Below are 18325 nucleotides of genomic sequence, written 5' to 3'. Positions count from 1 at the left end.
CCAGTTGTCCCAACGCGAGCATTCAACATTCGAGAAGGTATCTCGCGAGCCTCGAACCGCCACGCGCAGCCAAATCACAGCGAAGGAAAATGGGCGCATGTTGCACGCTGTGCGTTCGAAAGAGACCCCCTGCCGTTCTCACCTTTTCAGTGACTCTGTATGGCTATGCCGCTACGGTGACAAGAACGCGAATTCGACTGGAACCATACTGTCCTATCCTGTCCATTCATTGAATTAGTCCCGAAGTGGCAAGAAATGACGTCACAGAAGTTGGGGTATTATGCAGTCGTATGTCACGATTTTGGCGATGGGAAGTCCCGGCCAAAAGTCGAGGGTACGTGGTGTCGCTGGCCTCGCGGCGTCCAAGCTGCCAAACCTTCAGTGCATTGTTAAGCGGAAGAGTGACACGCAGCGGTGGCTGCTAAATCCGAGCTATTCTTTTTAGTGTGGGATACAAAAGTGCTCGAGGCAGTCAGTGGTATTTAGCCTGGTGTTGCTGAATAGCCGTCACAGTGGCCGGCGTCGAGTGGACAGAAGAGGACCCGAGCAACGCAAGGGCACAACTCGTGACCGATGTTCGGCGCCTCCAGCAACAACATCAGGAAACTCCTCTGGATTGCTGTTAAACTAAAACGTAAACTAGTGTGCGTATGTTTATATATCTTGAACCTAGTCTGTCTCAACGGGCGACCTGTCTCTCAGTTGTAGATGAGCAATTTTGCTAGTGCAGTACAACGGTTAGCCTGAGGTCCTTAACGTGCACCACGCAGTAGTGATGCATGACCGCACGCCGGTACGATTCTCATCCAGGTCAAAACGAGGAGGGTAGGTGACTGAAGTCGGGATCCGCAGGTTCTGCAGTGTGAGCTTTCGCTGCACGTGCTACGAGGTGTCGATCTCTGTTTATAAGCATCTTCGAGTGAAGCGGTAGGCCGCTGCGAAGCAGCAATGATCAATCGGCCGCGGCTATAACCACCACCACTACTGTCACACTACAAATATCGCGGCTGTCGGCATGAGAATCCTGTGACATGTTTAGGCAAAGGTCCATTAACCCCTCTTTCGGACGCGCGCACACTAGTTATTGGCGCGTTACAGGCTCAGCAGTACAGCCAAATACAATAATAAACTGGAGGATATTTTGTAACTAGATTTATATGAGCTTTACAAATGTAAATTATTTCCTCTTGAGGAGAATTAATATCTCACGAACTTAATAAAAAGTCTTAGATGTTCATTGTACAGTGTTTAATGTTACGGCCTTTCTCGTTATACATTTATTTAAAGAACCAACTGACAGAACACATGTTGCGTCTTCATTTGGAAAGTCCATCCGATGCGAAGATAGGTACACTTATCTCCGCATGTGGAGTGTTCATTCACGTCCCAGACAACACAAAAAAGGCGATGACTCTCTTTGGTATACCTATGACCAGTCTTGGGAAGTAATCTATTACAAGTAACATATTACTTGTAATTCGTTACTTTTTGAAGTAATTTTTCAATTGACACTTTACTTTTTTTGCTGCTGTAAATTTAATGTAAATTCGTTGCAAATATAGGTTATGGATTACTTCAATTACTTGTTAAAGTTTAGAAAAATACGAATAGAATATAAAAATTGGAGCAATATGAGCAGGATATTCAGACGCATAAAGATAATAATTTCTGTAATATAGAAACGATTGTGAGGAGTTGAATATTTGACAAATAAACACGACTTCCTGTCTGACCGGCGACTCGAACTACTAGAGAAACATGCAAGGCATATACACATGTGCCAAAAACGAAGATCTTAAATACAACGCCGAGTAGGCGTTGTCTTCTTAATCACCGAGCGTAGCTAGACGCTGCTACTCTGCATGCGCAACGCTAACTTTGACTGCATGATTCCAGGGGTCATTTCCGTCCTCTCTAAGCTAGCGGGATTGCGGGTGTGGTTGCAGCTTTCGGTGTCTTTCCAGCTGACGGCTGAAAGGAGTGTACTAAATTCTTTCTCTTAAATACAATACTTTATTTTAAAAGGACTACCATAATACGGGCGTACGAGCTATTGAAAGTAGTGTTGCAGAACATTCTTGAAAACATAAAAAAATGCTTCTGTAATTGCTTCACAAGTGTACGGGAATGGTGACGTGAAAGTAATTAGTAAGTTAACGAGTAGAGTAGTCCTTTGCTTGGTAGCGAACGTGATTTGTAACGGTGATTCATTACATTTGAGGGTCGGTGGGTTGTAATTGAGATCCATTACATTTTTAAAGTAGAGTGCAGATGTCTGCGTATAACCTATAAACACAAAAATGCTCCGGAAAAAAAAAAATGTTCCGTTTCCCCTGGTTTTCATATTAAAACATGAAATGTTTTTTTTTTTTATTTCACAATATTGCCAGCTCTGTTAAGGGCCAAAGCAGGAGTGGATAATACAAAACAAAAAATGTCCATTGCATTCTGTACATGGCACATACACACAAAAAAGCGAGTGTTAGAAATCCGCTTACAAAGGAGTGTCAAGAACATATACATATATATTTTTTTTCTTCAAACCACACACGTAGAGCTTCTTCGAAATAAGAAATCGACTCGAGAGCAACAACAGCGCCTAGAAGTTTATTCCAAAAATCTATAGCCTGCACGAAAAGAAGATATTTTTAAAATATATTTATACGGGCGTGAATGGGTTCGAGCACTTTCGGGTGACGTAAGCGCTCTAAACGGTGGCTTTTGGGTGCTACATATTTAGAGCTGTCGATTTTTAGAACATGATTACTATAAATCTGAAAAAGTAATTTCAGGCGTGCTGCTTGTCTGTCTGCTTTTTTAGTTGTCACAGGCGTTGTAGTCCTGAAATCAGAAATTATTGTACGCACCGCAAGTGAAACCTTTTCAAGTTCTTAGAAAGCGTGGCTTTCTAATGAGCTTGAAAAAAGCATTTATAGAATGATTTTATGAGGAACTCCCGCATCCTAGAAATTAGTCCGCCCGTCCGTCATTGCACTTCCCGATAAACGAAGCAGGGCCATTGGCGTCAGATTGGTGTGAATTCGTGGTGTAGGGTCCTACCATGTCGTCACGCGCCATGGTCACGTGACTTGACGTCGTGGTCCCAAGTAGTATTGTAATGTGATATCATCACGTCATGTGATAAAAATTTTTCCCTACATTTTTCGGGGAAACGATCAAGCCATTAGAAATTTCCGTTGGTCGTTTTAGTCGCTCCGCTATGATCTCCGCAAGGGAGATTCCGCAATGCGGATGCGCGGCGAAAGCCTCCATAACATGCTCTTTCTTACTGTCCGAAGCGACTATTTATTAGAGATGCCGCTGCCATTTTTTTCCACGCTGAGTTCGGAAAGGTCGAATATTTTTTTTTTTTTTAACTTTTAAAGTTGTTGCGCTAAAATATTCTTCAATTTTCGAAATTTAACATTTTGTACTCGAATTAGTTCAATTATTGCCAGACTTCTTAATTTCTCTCGATAATAACTTTGACAATACTTTGATTTCTAACTGATCATTAAGGTTAGAGAGTTTGAAGAATTTGGAAATTTTCGACTGGCCTCTGTTTTGCCGACTCGTGCAACTTGTCTTCATTTCCGGCCCAGGGTGACTCCGGAGGACCTCTGCAATGCTTGAGGTCGGACGGCCGCTACGTGCTCGCAGGAATCTCGTCTTGGGTGTATAGAGTATGTGCATCTCCAAATTATCCAGACGTATTTGCCAGAGTATCGACGCAACTGGACTGGATCGCCAACATCGCTGGAACGACCCCCTGAGTCCGCGGCAGTCCTGTGGCCGCCATACCTACTGTGATTAAACCTCTGAAATGAAGGTGCCCAGCCTTGTTTTATTGAGCTTTGCTCAAATAACTGGCGCCTTGTAACTGCAAGTTTATATATTCATTAGATAGAATGTAACACAAAGTGGGTTAAAACTCTGTTAATATATAATAAATTAGGTTATGTGATATGAATCTAAGGGATAAAGACACACCATGAGGCGCTGCCCTTACTGAATTTTTTTAGGGGCGAACCTCCTTAGGGTGTAGCCTTGTCCGTCCGTCCGCCCGGCCGGCCGGCGTCTGTGCTCACATAAAAAAAAAAATGTTTGCGCAGTCGACAGGATTCGAATCTGTGAGGGGTAAACCCCAATGGATTTCTAGTCCATCGTCTTAGCCACTTGGCCACGACCGCGGGACGAGTAGGGGGCTCTGAGATATGGTCGTAACTTAAGAGCTGGGGTTTCTGTCATGAATGAAACGTTGCATGTAGCCGCTCAACGTCTGTACACTGGAGAGGGCGCTGCGGTCAAATGCGTATATAATCGCGTTAAACTTTGCATGCATTGGCTCAACGTATATAGACGAAAGGGCGCTGCGGTCAAATGCTCAAATACGTCCAAGGCCACGTTCCATACTGCGCATTCTTTTTCTGACATTAACCGTTGACTGAAGCGGTGGAGATGCGTTCCCAAGGCTTCTAGCGGATCCAAGCTGATCCGCTAAAAGAACCACTGGCTCTGCATTTCATCGGCCATAAAGCAGTAATAATGACGTCGAAACGCAACACGGAACTCAGAACTACCTATGAGCAATAAAACAATCAGCACCATCCGCATTACCTATGAACCATAAAATCAGTATTATCAGCACCACCAGAGCTTCGCCCAATCAACATCATTCACCACGTAGAGATGCTGTCATTTTTTTGTGGTTTTTAGTGCTGTCTCTTCTTCCATAGCCTTCTTTGCCATCGACTTATTTTTAATATAAAAAAATGACCGAATCTCAACGTGGTGAATGATGTTGATTGGGGCGAAGCTCTGGTGGTGCTGATGATACTGATTTTGTTGTTCAGTGCTCCTGGTGCTGGTATTTTTTTATTGCTCATAGGTAGTGCTGAGTGCCGGGTTGTGTTTCAACTTCATTATTACTGCTTTATGGTAGATGAATATAGCCAGTGGTTCTTCTAGCGGATCAGCTTGTATCCGCTAGAAGCCGTGGGAACGCATCTCCACCGCTTAAGCAAACAGTCCATGTCAGAAAGAGAATGTGCTGTATGGAACGTGGTTATATACGCATTTGAGCATTTGACCGCCGCGCCCTCTCGTCTATAAACGTTAGGCCAACGCATGCAAAGTTTAACGCGATTATATACACTCTTGACCGCAGCGCCCTCTCCTGTATAGACGTTCAGAGGCTACAGGCAACGTTTCATCCATGACAGAAACCCCATCTCTTGAGTTACTACCATATGTCAGGGCGCCATACTCGTCCCGCAGTCGTGACCGAGTGGTTAAAGGGCCCATGAGACGAATTCTAGGCTGGTATAAATCACATTAGATTCGGATTTTACTAATAGCACATCGTTCAGTGGGCCCCCCCCAAAAAAGGTAGAAAGTCAAAATTCTGACTTTCAGTGCGAAAATCTGAAAACACAGCGGACTATTTCGTACCTCCTCCCCTTCGTAATCTCTCTGGCTTTCCACTGTGATACATCCGCGGTTCCCAAAGAACGTCACCGGGTCCAAACGCACGTCACACTATAGACCGACACGCGATGTTGACGTCACGGAGCTGCGGCGGCGCTGCGATCGCGCCGGAGCCGGGGGGTGTGGGCAATGGCGCGCACGTTTCGGATGGGCGTCGTAGCATTTCAGCATGCCGCGAAGCTGTGTTGCCGTTAATTGCACCGAAATTTACAAGAAAAGCAGCGGAGTGAGTTTTCACAAGTTCCCGGCAGACTCTGAAAGGCACAGAGGGCGGATAATATGCGTGGATCGAAAAGAATGGTCGCCTCGCGCGAACGACCGTTGGTGCGGCAAACACTTTCTTGAAGGCCAAGTGCGGCCTCTATTTCAATCTCCGTCCCGAGGCTTGGTTATGTGCAGGGAAACCGTTGTCTGATCGATACCACCCGGATATTGTTCCCATGGTGTTGGCGCACAAAGCACCGGCCAAGCGCTCGTCGGAGGCTCGCTGCGCCCAGCAGAAGGGGATCGGCGACAGAACGGCAGTGTTGTAGGCGTTACCGAAAAAAAGTAACGAAATACGTTACTCGTTACTTGCAAATAAAAGGTACGCGTTACTGAGCTACGTTAACGAAAAATAAAAGGAACGCGTTACCGCTACCGATAAAAAATAACGCACGTTACTTCTGCGTTACCTTTTTAAATTATAATTTAACACATTTTACGGTTTTGACGATACAGGTCATATATCAAGAAACATTATGTTCATGCAGAAACTGAACATAATTACTTTATCTCTTTTTACGGTTTCACCTAAATACTTACGAAAAAAAACGGAAAGTAAAACAGGGCTTGACGCCTAAAACACGGAAAAAATTGAAGTATAATTTCTTTAAAACTTGGGAAGTAGTAACGAGTAACGTAACTATGTTACTTGAAATAGTAACATAAGTATGTTACCCGTTACTCTGTCGAAAACGTAACGAGTAGGTTTCTACGTAACTGAAAAAAGTAACGCGTTACCAACAACGCCGTTACTTGTAACCTGTTACCGCCAAGACTTCAGAATGGACAAACCGTTACTGCTTGTCATGCCTTGTGGTCATGATGGTAGAAAAAATATCATACCTTGACTTGAAGACGCTGTGTGTATTTAATCAATTAATGTATACACACACTTCCGCAGAGCCAGAGTCTGCTGATCCCGCCGGCAGTGCGGAAACCGACTCGAAGTAATCGTAGACCTCGAGAGACCTGTACGCCTGCACCGTGTCGGCCGTGAGCTGACTTGGCAAAAAAACTAAATATACGACGACGTGAGCCGTCTACTTCCGTGGCAGCAACTTTACGTCGGAAGTCCAGCAGACCTTGTTTACGGCGTACGGATTCTCTAAGGCAAGGCCGTCCACGCACAGTTTGTTTCGATACCGCTGCCGTTCAGGCTCGGGCCACGAGCTCAAATAGTCGGGCATAGCATACGACATTCGTTGTGAGGAAATACGACGCACAAATAAAGATACAAGCGTTCCTACAACGTCAACAACAAGCGCACGCCATAGAACGCAATGGCGAAAACACGGAGAGCCGGGCTGCTTTTGCCCACATAGCTGCCGCGCATGCGCGGCCTCACGGCCGTGTTGGTAAACAGAGCCGCTCCGCGTGTCGGTCTATACGGGACATCTTTTATTCCCTTCACCCTAAGCTTACATTGTGGTGGAAGCTACGCGCTTGGCCGACCAATCAGCCGCCTCCCTTTCATCACCTGACCTCATTATCTGCGCGTGGGTATGCGCGAGAGAGTGTGATCACGTGGCAAAAGTGTCGCTGGCCCAACGAGCACGTAGCTTCCACAGCACTCTCAGCTTCGGGGTGAACGGAATGGGGAAAGCAAGTTTCGTCTGAATTTTGAGTGACGGTCTAATCTTCTAGGGGGACAAAGGCTATGTCCGGGTATACAAACGAGATTCCGAGTAAGAGGGGACTCCCCTCTTTTCGTCTTTTTGAACTGTTTGGTAGAATGCGCGATTTATGAGTTGAGGAGGAAAGCTAAACAGGAAAAAGTTTTAAAAGCGCTTCATGACCCTTTAAGGCGATGGACTAGAAATCCATTGGGGTCTACCCGCACAGGTTCGAATCCTGTCGACTGCGCAAACATTTTTCTTTTCTTTTCATGTTAGCACGGACGCCGGCCGGATGGACGGACGGACGGACGGACAAGGCTATACCCTAAGGAGCTTCGCCCCTAATAACATTCTAACTTAAACGAGGTCATATTTCGTGCTTGCCCGTATTTTACATGCCACGTCAGGTGATCCCCCGTCCCGTGACTTACGGTCAACGTTACTGGATTACCTCATTGGTGGAACTCCCGCGAAGGGGTGTACCCCCCCCCCCCCCCAATTTCTCACTCACTGGAGTCTAAATCCCGTCGCTTGAAGCGCCATCTAGCTTTTTTTCGAAGCTGTGTGTTCCGTTGAGAACAATGGAACGCCACTTAGACACTGTGATACGAAAGGTATGTATTCCATGGATTGCACTGCATTTACCGTACCTGCAATCTAGCGCGTCGAATGACCGGAGGCGAGACGTGGTGAGTCTTGGGTACTTCTCCCGCAAGCAGCGCCTATGATCAGTTACGTCTGTTTCATGCACAGTGGTTGAAATGATGTCAAAACCCCAAGCTCTTATTGACTGATTGCAAAAATATAGTAGGTCAAAGCATTTAGCATCGACGTCTATCCACTATCCTTTCAATTCAAGCCTACTGAAATTTAGCGTCGTTCTGACATCGCCGCAACCCCTTTTCAAGACCAAGACAACTTTGTCTCCGCATAACGTTGCCCAAGGTGTAAAGTCCTGCTGTCACATGACGTCAAGGTGTAAAGAACGTTCTTTAATGTAACGTCAATTGTCAAGCCGAAGTGCGACGTTCCGTCACGTAACCAAGTCACATGACGTCACGCATTCACATGACACTGTGCTACTTAACGAGATGTGCAAACGTCGTGTAACGGGATATTACGCCACAATATCACACAAGACGTAAAGTCATTTGATATACTTTTGTTGAGCGCGTTCATGATAAAGTAAAATTGTAGCGAGAATAGATTGATGGGGGATAACGGCGCAATCGCATTAAAGTTTGTAATTCGCAAAAATTGCTATCTGTATGGAAATACAAATGTTAGCGATAAGAACGATGTGCTTTACCCAGGCAGCACAAAATTTTGACCAGTCATTGGCAAATGGCTGATATTTGCTCGGCACCTGCCTGGCCAGCCCGGCCACTAGCAAGCAGCTGGCCAAAGGTCAGCAAAATATCACTGTTAAGTCCCCGGCCATGGAGTCTTAGGTTTTCCATTGGCAACGAATGACCAAATTATGTTCGGCAGGGGCTTGGCCACCCACTCTTCGTTTTCTCCCTGGCCACTCACCCCAAAAAGATGGTCAGCACTCATCCGGCCAATGTTGACCGGCATGAACTTGGTCAACGAAGGCGAAAAAGTGCCCGGTAGAAGGCTGAATACTGATTACTCTTTTTATCCCCAGTCACTGGTCTCAAATACATCATCAGCACCTGTCCGGCCAATGTTAACCGGCATGAACTTGGTCAACTAAGACGAAAATGTGCCCGGTAGAAGGCTGAAAACTGATTGCTCTTTTGATCCCCGGTCATTGGTCTGAAATACATCATCAGCACCTGTCCGGCCAATGTTGACCGGCATGAAGTTGGTCAACTAAGACAAAAAAGCACCCAGTAGAAGGCTGAACACTGATTACTCTTTTTATCCCCGGCCACCAGTCCAAAAAACATCATCAGCACCTGTTAGGCCAATGTTGACCGGCATGAACTTGGTCAACTAAGAGAAAAAAGTGCTTGGTAGAAGGCTGAACACCGATTACTCTTTTTATCCCCGGCCACTGGTCCAAAAAACATCATCAGCACCTGTCCGGCCAATGTTGACCGGCATGAACCTGGTCAACTAAGACAAAAAAGTGCTCGGTAGAAGGCTGAACACCGATTACTCTTTTTATCCCCGGCAACTGGTCCAAAAAACGTCATCAGCACCTGTCTGGCAAATGTTGACCGGCATGAACTTGGTCAACTAAGCCAAAAAAGTGCCCGGTAGAAGGCTCAATACTAATTACACTTTTTATCCCCGGCCACTGGTCTGAAATACATCCTCAGCACTCGTCCGGCAAATGTTGACCTGCATGAACTTGGTCAACGAAGACAAAAAAGTACCTGGCAGAAGGCTAAATACTGATTACTCTTTTTGTCCCCTGGCCACTGGTCCAAAATACATCATCAGTACCTGTCCGGCCAATGTTGACCGGCATGAACTTGGTTAACGAAGACAAAGAAGTGCCTGGTAGAAGGCTGAATATTGATTACTCTTTTTATCCCCGGCCACTGTTCCGAAAACATCATCAGCACATCATCAGCAACAAGCACGCTCAACGAAGACAAAAAACAGTCTGGTAGAAGACTGGGTACTGAGCGCTCCTTTGATTCCAGGCCAACAGTAGCAAAACATCATAAGCACCTATCTGGGAATGTTGAGTGGCATCAATTTGGTCAACCAAGCTTAAAAAAAACTGTCTTGGCGGGAGAAAAAAAGTGTGTCAAAACATACGGGTATGCCGAATGCTGCTTTTATACAGGACAACCAATCCTCTCGGGAATTACATTGCCCTGCAGAGACAAAAATATAAGACTGGGAAATGGGACTCATGTTAGAAATCCAGGTCATGGTGAATTCAATACTATACAATCGGCCCAAAAAGACATTATTTGGACACAAATCATATTTTAATATTTGAACGCAAATTAAATGTACAAGAGAAAAAAAATACTGTGCCATTAGCAAAGCAGTGTACTATTCACCAGTTATACACAACCAGAATGCACCACTATATTAAAAAACTTTCTCCGTTATTCTTTTACCAAATACGAAATTCTTGATAACAACAGCTTCCCTTAAGTCAGAGATTGCTCAACGAGATGCAACCAGGGAACCTGAAAACAAACAAGCACAATACACAATAATCACATGTACTTCATAAACAAAACCTGGCTTTCAAAATTGCCATATCATATTTAATAAAAAAATCTATCACTTAAAAACCAAATCATACAAGCTAAAAGCAAAACAATACATGGTTCTCAAATAGGCCTTTGAGACGCCTGTCTGAAGAAAAAGAACTCGTAGCTGTGCAGGGCAAAGGAACCCACGGCTACATGCCATGCAAAGAAAAAGGTCCAGTGGAGTCGCAGAGACTGCAACGGTGCATGTCAGATGTCATGGATCTCTCTGCACTTGCAGGAAACCTCGAAGCGACTGCAAGCAGCCAAGGCGGCGTGCAATGCCTGCGAAGCAAGCACGCTGTGTTAATGTCAAGATGTGCAGAGCGAATCACTCGCTGAACTAGGCCACGGCTACAAAATATGTAGGGAAATCACGCCACCGTACCTTTTCAGGGGTGTTCCAGTCAGATGTCGAGAGTTTCTCTGCACTTGTGGGAAACCTCGAAGTGACTGCAAGCAGCCAGGGCGTCGTCAAATGCCTGCGAAGCAAGCACGCTGTGTTATTAGAGAGTTTTAGTAGATCGTTCCGATACCTCCTATAACCCCGATAACGATACTATGCATGCGCAAGGGACGCGGTGGCGGAGTATCGGGTATCGTTATCGGAGTCATGGGAACGATCTACTAAAACTCTCTAATGTCAAGATGTGCAGAGTGAATCACTCGCTGAACTAGGCTACAAAATATGTAGGGAAATCACGCCACCGTACCTTTTTAGGGGTGTTGCAGTCGGATGTCGAGGGTTTCTCTGCACTTGTGGGACACCTCAAAGTGACTGCAAGCAGCCAAGGCGTCGTCAAATGCCTGCGAAGCAAGCACGCTGTGTTAATGTCAAGATGTGCAGAGCGAATCACTCGCTGAACTCGGCCACGGCTCCAAAATATGTAGGGAAATCACGCCACCGTACCTTTTCAGGGGTGTTGCAGCCAGATGTCGAGGGTTTATCTGCACTTGTGGGAAACCTCGAAGTGACTGCAAGCAGCAAAGGCGTCGTCAAATGCCTGCAAAGCAAACACGCTGTGTTAATGTCAAGATGTGCAGAGCGAATCACTCGCCGAGCTAGGCCACGGCTACAAAATATGTTGGGAAATCACGCCACCGTACCTTTTCAGGGGTGTTCCAGTCAGATGTCGAGAGTTTCTCTGCACTTGTGGGAAACCTCGAAGTGACTGCAAGCAGCCAGGGCGTCGTCAAATGCCTGCGAAGCAAGCACGCTGTGTTAATGTCAAGATGTGCAGAACAAATCACTCGCTGAACTAGGCCACGGCTACAAAATATGTAGGGAAATCACGCCACCGTACCTTTTCAGGGGTGTTGCAGTCAGATGTCGAGGGTTTCTTTGCACTTGTGGGAAACCTCGAAGTGACTGCAAGCAGCCAAGGCGTCGTCAAATGCCTGCGAAGCAAGCACGCTGTGTTAATGTCAAGATGTGCAGAGCGAATCACTCGCTGAACTAGGCCACGGTTACAAAATATGTAGGGAAATGACGCCACCGTACCTTTTCAGGGGTGTTGCAGTCAGATGTCGAGGGTCTCTCGGCACTTGCAGGAAACCTCAAAGTGATTGCAAGCAGCCAAGGCGTCGTCAAATGCCTGCGAAGCAAGCACGCTGTGTTATTAGAGAGTTTTAGTAGATCGTTCCGATACCTCCTATAACCCCGATAACGATACTATGCATGCGCAAGGGAGGCGGTGGCGGAGTATCGGGTATCGTTATCGGAGTCATGGGAACGATCTACTAAAACTCTCTAATGTCAAGATGTGCAGAGTGAATCACTCGCTGAACTAGGCTACAAATTATGTAGGGAAATCACGCCACCGTACCTTTTCAGGGGTGTTGCAGTCGGATGTCGAGGGTTTCTCTGCACTTGTGGGAAACCTCAAAGTGACTGCAAGCAGCCAAGGCGTCGTCAAATGCCTGCGAAGCAAGCGCGCTGTGTTAATGCCAAGATGTGCAGAGCGAATCACTCGCTGAACTCGGCCACGGCTCCAAAATATGTAGGGAAATCACGCCACCGTACCTTTTCAGGGGTGTTGCAGCCAGATGTTGAGGGTTTATCTGCACTTGTGGGAAACCTCGAAGTGACTGCAAGCAGCAAAGGCGTCGTCAAATGCCTGCAAAGCAAACACGCTGTGTTAATGTCAAGATGTGCAGAGCGAATCACTCGCCGAGCTAGGCCACGGCTACAAAATATGTTGGGAAATCACGCCACCGTACCTTTTCACGGGTGTTGCAGTCAGATGTCGAGGGTTTCTCTGCACTTGTGGGAAACTTCGAAGTGACTGCAAGCAGCAAAGGCGTCGTCAAATGCCTGCGAAGCAAGCACGCTGTGTTAATGTCAAGATGTGCAGAGCGAATCACTCGCCGAGCTAGGCCACGGCTACAAAATATGTAGGGAAATCACGCCACCGTACTTTTTCAGGGGTTGTTGCAGTCAGATGTCAAGGGTCTCTCGGCACTTGCAGGAAACCTCAAAGTGACTGCAAGCAGCCAAGGCGTCATCAAATGCCTGCGAAGCAAGCACGCTGTGTTAATGTCAAGATGTGCAGAGCGAATGACTCGCTGAACTAGGCTACCGCTACAAAATATGTAGGGAAATCACGCCACACTACCTTTTCAGGGGTGTTGCAGTCAGATGTCGAGGGTTTCTCTGCACTTGTGGGAAACTTTGAATCGACTGCAAGCAGCCAAGGCGTCGTCAAATGCCTGCGAAGCAAGCACGCTGTGTTAATGTCAAGATGTGCAGAGCGAATCACTCGCTGAACTAGGCCACGGTTACAAAATATATAGGGAAATGACGCCACCGTACCTTTTCAGGGGTGTTGCAGTCAGATGTCGAGGGTCTCTCGGCACTTGCAGGAAACCTCAAAGTAATTGCAAGCAGCCAAGGCGTCGTCAAATGCCTGCGAAGCAAACACGCTGTGTTATTAGAGAGTTTTAGTAGATCGTTCCGATACCTCCTATAACCCCGATAACGATACTATGCATGCGCAAGGGAGGCGGTGGCGGAGTATCGGGTATCGTTATCGGAGTCATGGGAACGATCTACTAAAACTCTCTAATGTCAAGATGTGCAGAGTGAATCACTCGCTGAACTAGGCTACAAAATATGTAGGGAAATCACGCCACCGTACCTTTTCAGGGGTGTTGCAGTCAGATGTCGAGGGTTTCTCTGCACTTGTGGGAAACCTCAAAGTGACTGCAAGCAGCCAAGGCGTCGTCAAATGCCTGCGAAGCAAGCACGCTGTGTTAATGTCAAGATGTGCAGAGGGAATCACTCGCTGAACTCGGCCACGGCTCCAAAATATGTAGGGAAATCACGCCACCGTAGCTTTTCAGGGGTGTTGCAGCCAGATGTCGAGGGTTTGTCTGCACTTGTGGGAAACCTCGAAGTGACTGCAAGCAGCAAAGGCGTCGTCAAGTGCCTGCGAAGCAAACACGCTGTGCTAATGTCAAGATGTGCAGAGCGAATCACTCGCCGAGCTAGGCCACGGCTACAAAATATGTAGGGAAATCACACCACCGTACCTTTTCAGGGGTGTTGCAGTCAGATGTCGAGGGTCTCTCGGCACTTGCAGGAAACCTCAAAGTGACTGCAAGCAGCCAAGGCGTCGTCAAATGCCTGCGAAGCAAGCACGCTGTGTTAATGTCAAGATGTGCAGAGCGAATCACTCACTGAACTAGGCTACGGCTACAAAATATGTAGGGAAATCACGCCACCCTACCTTTTTAGGGGTGTTGCAGTCAGATGTCGAGGGTTTCTCTGCACTTCTGGGAAACCTCGAAGTGACTGCAAGCAGCCAAGGCTTCGTCAAATGCTTGCGAAGCAAGCACGCTGTGTTAATGTCAAGATGTGCAGAGCGAATCACTCGCCGAGCTAGGCCACGGCTAAAATATGTAGGAAAATCATGCCACCGTACCTTTTCAGGGGTGTTGCAGTCAGATGTCGAGGGTTTCTCTGCACTTGTGGGAAACCTCAAAGTGACTGCAAGCAGCGAAGGCGTCGTCAAATGCCTGCGAAGCAAGCACGCTGTGTTAATGTCGAGATGTGCAGAGCGAATGACTCGCTGAACTAGGCTACCGCTACAAAATATGTAGGGAAATCATGCCACACTACCTTTTCAGGGGTGTTGCAGTCAGATGTCGAGGGTTTCTCTGCACTTGTGGGAAACCTCGAAGTGACTGCAAGCAGCCAAGGCGTCGTCAAATGCCTGCGAAGCAAGCACGCTGTGTTATTAGAGAGTTTTAGAAGATCGTTCCGATACCTCCTATGACCCCGATAACGATACTATGCATGCGCAAGGGAGGCGGTGGCGGAGTATCGGGTATCGTTAACGGAGTCATGGGAACGATCTACTAAAACTCTCTAATGTCAAGATGTGCAGAGCGAATCACTCGCTGAACTAGGCTACGGCTACAAAATATGTAGGGAAATCACACCACCCTACCTTTTCAGGGATGTTGCACTTAGATGTTGAGGGTCTCTGCACTTGTGGGAAACCTCGAAGTGACTGCAAGCAGCAAAGGCGTCGTCAAATGCCTGCGAAGCAAGCACGCTGTGTTAATGTCAAGATGTGCAGAGCGAATCACTCGCCGAGCTAGGCCACGGCTACAAAATATGTAGGGAAATCACACCACCGTACCTTTTCAGGGGTGTTGCAGTCAGATGTCGAGGGTCTCTCGGCACTTGCAGGAAACCTCAAAGTGACTGCAAGCAGCCAAGGTGTTGTCAAATGCCTGCGAAGCAAGCACGTTGTGTTAATGTCAAGATGTGCAGAGCGAATCACTCGCTGAACTAGGCTACGGCTACAAAATAGATTGGAAAATCACGCCACCCTACCTTTTCAGGGGTGTTGCAGTCAGATGTCGAGGGTTTCAATGCACTTGTAGGAAACCTCGAAGTGACTGCAAGCAGCCAAGGCGTCGTCAAATGCCTGCGAAGAAAGCTCGCTGTGCTAATGTCAAGATGTGCAGAGCGAATTACTCGCCGAGCTAGGCCACGGCTAGAAAATATGTAGGGAAATCACACCACCGAACCTTTTCAGGGGTGTTGCAGTCAGATGTCGAGGGTTTCTCTGCACTTGTGGGAAACCTCAAAGTGACTGCAAGCAGCAAAGGCGTCGTCAAATGCCTGCTAAGCAAGCACGCTGTGTTAATGTCAAGATGTGCAGAGCGAATCACTCGCTGAACTAGGCTACGGCTACAAAATAGTAGGGAAATCACGCCACACTACCTTTTCAGGGGTGTTGCAGTCAGATGTCGAGGGTTTCTCTGCACTTGGAAACCTCGAAGTGACTGCAAGCAGCCAAGGCGTCGTCAAATGCCTGCGAAACAAGCACGCTGTGTTAATGTCAAGATGTGCAGAGGGAATCACTCGCCGAGCTAGGCCACGGCTACAAAATATGTAGGGAAATCACGCCACCGTAACTTTTCAATGGTGTTGCAGTCATATCTCGAGGGTTTCTCTGCACTTGTGGGAAACCTCGAAGTGACTGCAAGCAGCAAAGGCGTCGTCAAATGCCTGCGAACAAGTACGCTGTGTTAATGTCAAGATGTGCAGAGCGAATCACTCGCTGAACTAGGCTACGGCTACAAAAATGTAGGGAAATCACGCCACCCTACCTTTTCAGGGGTGTTGCAGTCAGATGTCGAGGGTTTCTCTGCACTTGTGGGAAACCTCGAAGTGACTGCAAGCAGCAAAGGCGTCGTCAAATGCCTGCGAAGCAAGCACGCTGTGTTAATGTCAAGATGTGCAGAGCGAATCACTCGCCGAGCTAGGTCACGGCTACAAAATATGTAGGGTAATCACGCCACCGTACCTTTTCAGGGGTGTTGGAGTCAGATGTCGAGGGTCTCTCGGCACTTGCAGCAAACCTTAAAGTAACTGCAAGCAGCCAAGGCGTTGTCAAATGCCTGCGAAGCAAGCACGTTGTGTTAATGTCAAGATGTGCAGAGCGAATCACTCGTTGAACTAGGCTACGGCTACAAAATATGTAGGGAAACCACGCCACCCTACCTTTTCAGGGGTGTTGCAGTCAGATGTCGAGGGTTTCTCGGCACTTGTGGGAAACCTCGAAGTGACTGCAAGCAGCAAAGGCGTCGTCAAATGCCTGCGAAGCAAGCAGGCTGTGTTAATGTCAAGATATGCAGAGCGAATCACTCGCTGAACTAGGCCCCGGCAACAAAATATGTAGGGAAATCACGCCACCATACCTTTTCAGGGGCGTTGCAGTCAGATGTCGAGGGTTTCTCTGCACTTGAGGGAAAGCTCGAAGTGACTGCAAGCAGCCAAGGCGTCGTCAAATGCCTGCGAAGCAAGCACGTTGTGTTAATGTCAAGCTGTGCAGAGCGAATCACTCGCTGAACTAGGCCACGGCTACAAAATATGTAGGGAAATTACGCCACCGTACCTTTTCAGGGGTGTTGCAGTCAGATGTCGAGGGTCTCTCGGCACTTGCAGGAAACCTCAAAGTGACTGCAAGCAGCCCGGGCGTCGTCAAATGCCTGCGAATCAAGCACGCTGTGTTAGTATCAAGACGTGCAAAGCAAAATACTCGCTGAACGAGGCCATAACCACATAATATCCAGGAAAATCATGCCACCGTACCTTTTCAGTTGACATGAGGGGATGTATCAGATGCAGTTGGTGTGTCGTGGAGGCTTACGTGCCACACACGGAAAAAGGTCCAGTGGAGCCGCGCAGCCTGAAACGTAGAAATTGGGCATGCCGTTAGCGCCATGTGCAGAAGATAAAAACGAAACTGTATGAGAACACCACATAAGCATGTGAGACTCACCTGTTCACGCAGATGATGAGCGCAGAATAGAGAAGCAGGCATGGCCAGAATCGCAAGGGTACAGGAAACATTTAACTTTGATGTCCTGAAGCTTCCACACTGAACATCTAGATGACAGACAGCTCACCGCTGTCACTCCAAGCAAACTTGATTTGCAAGGGAAGGTGTACAGGGCGGCTGCAGAAGCAAATAACCTGCTAACAATGTAAATGACGCCCTCATAACGTAAGATGTTGTCAATGATTGCTGACGTGTTAATTGAGAGCAATACACAGTTGTCCCCTTGCACCCTCTTCATAGAACGGTCTCGGTGAAAGACTTCCTGGAATTGTCTGGCATCGTTAAATGCTGGTGGGACCGGTCCCTCGCAGTGTTCCCCACGGAGCTCGCGTCTTTGTTCCTCCTCGTCGTTCCTGCACTTGACAACTCAGCCATCTGTTTGAAGACATGCGCCAGCGGCCTGTTTCCTGAACGGAGTTTCTTTTTGATATTTCCCAAATAATTTTCAAAAAGGAAACTTGAGAATGAGTCGAGGCACCCAAGCCTGCGAACATCTTCAGCTTGGTGAACCAGGACATGCACATTACAGACGTCCACAGTTTCTCCGTAGAGTGCAGGTGAAGAGGCCTTCTCAACAAAGTAGTTTAGGAGCTGGTCAGCATATGAAACAAGCTCAGCAGAACAATCTTTCGTGCAGAGGAGCCTTGTGGCGACGTGAAGTGCCATGAAGTGCTGGAACGATTCTTTAGTCAGGATGCCCTTCAGGACTACAGGGCAAGCATACAGAAGAAATAGGCGTGACTCTGTCGCCTTCCAGCGGTCCCTTAGTTGTAGCGTCTTCAACTTTCTGCTGAAGTCTGATGGCGTGTGTGGACGGAGCATGCTGATTCTGCGGCTGTTGACATCTAACTGGGAGGCAGATCGTCGAACAGTAAATGGCCCCGTGGCCCAGTATTTTGTGAACTTCCTGACG

At 47.3% G+C, this 18325-nt stretch overlaps 1 long non-coding RNA gene across 1 annotated transcript; it reads right to left on the bottom strand.

Annotated features, from left to right (window-relative positions):
* Positions 1-13876: 13876 nt before the first annotated feature.
* On the bottom strand, positions 13877-16993 carry LOC121834062. The gene is made up of 3 exons (XR_006077038.1): positions 16966-16993; positions 14139-14177; positions 13877-13941 (listed from the first exon to the last, which is right to left on the bottom strand). It is a non-coding gene; the product is annotated as an uncharacterized LOC121834062 (long non-coding RNA).
* Between the last annotated feature and the right edge of the window lie 1332 nt (positions 16994-18325).

The sequence above is a fragment of the Ixodes scapularis genome, unplaced genomic scaffold, assembly GCF_016920785.2.
Source record: "Ixodes scapularis isolate PalLabHiFi unplaced genomic scaffold, ASM1692078v2 ptg000323l_1__unscaffolded, whole genome shotgun sequence".
NCBI classification, from domain to species: Eukaryota; Metazoa; Arthropoda; class Arachnida; order Ixodida; family Ixodidae; genus Ixodes; species Ixodes scapularis.
Note: the sequence above shows the minus strand (reverse complement) of the source record. Positions and strands in the feature narration are given on the sequence as shown.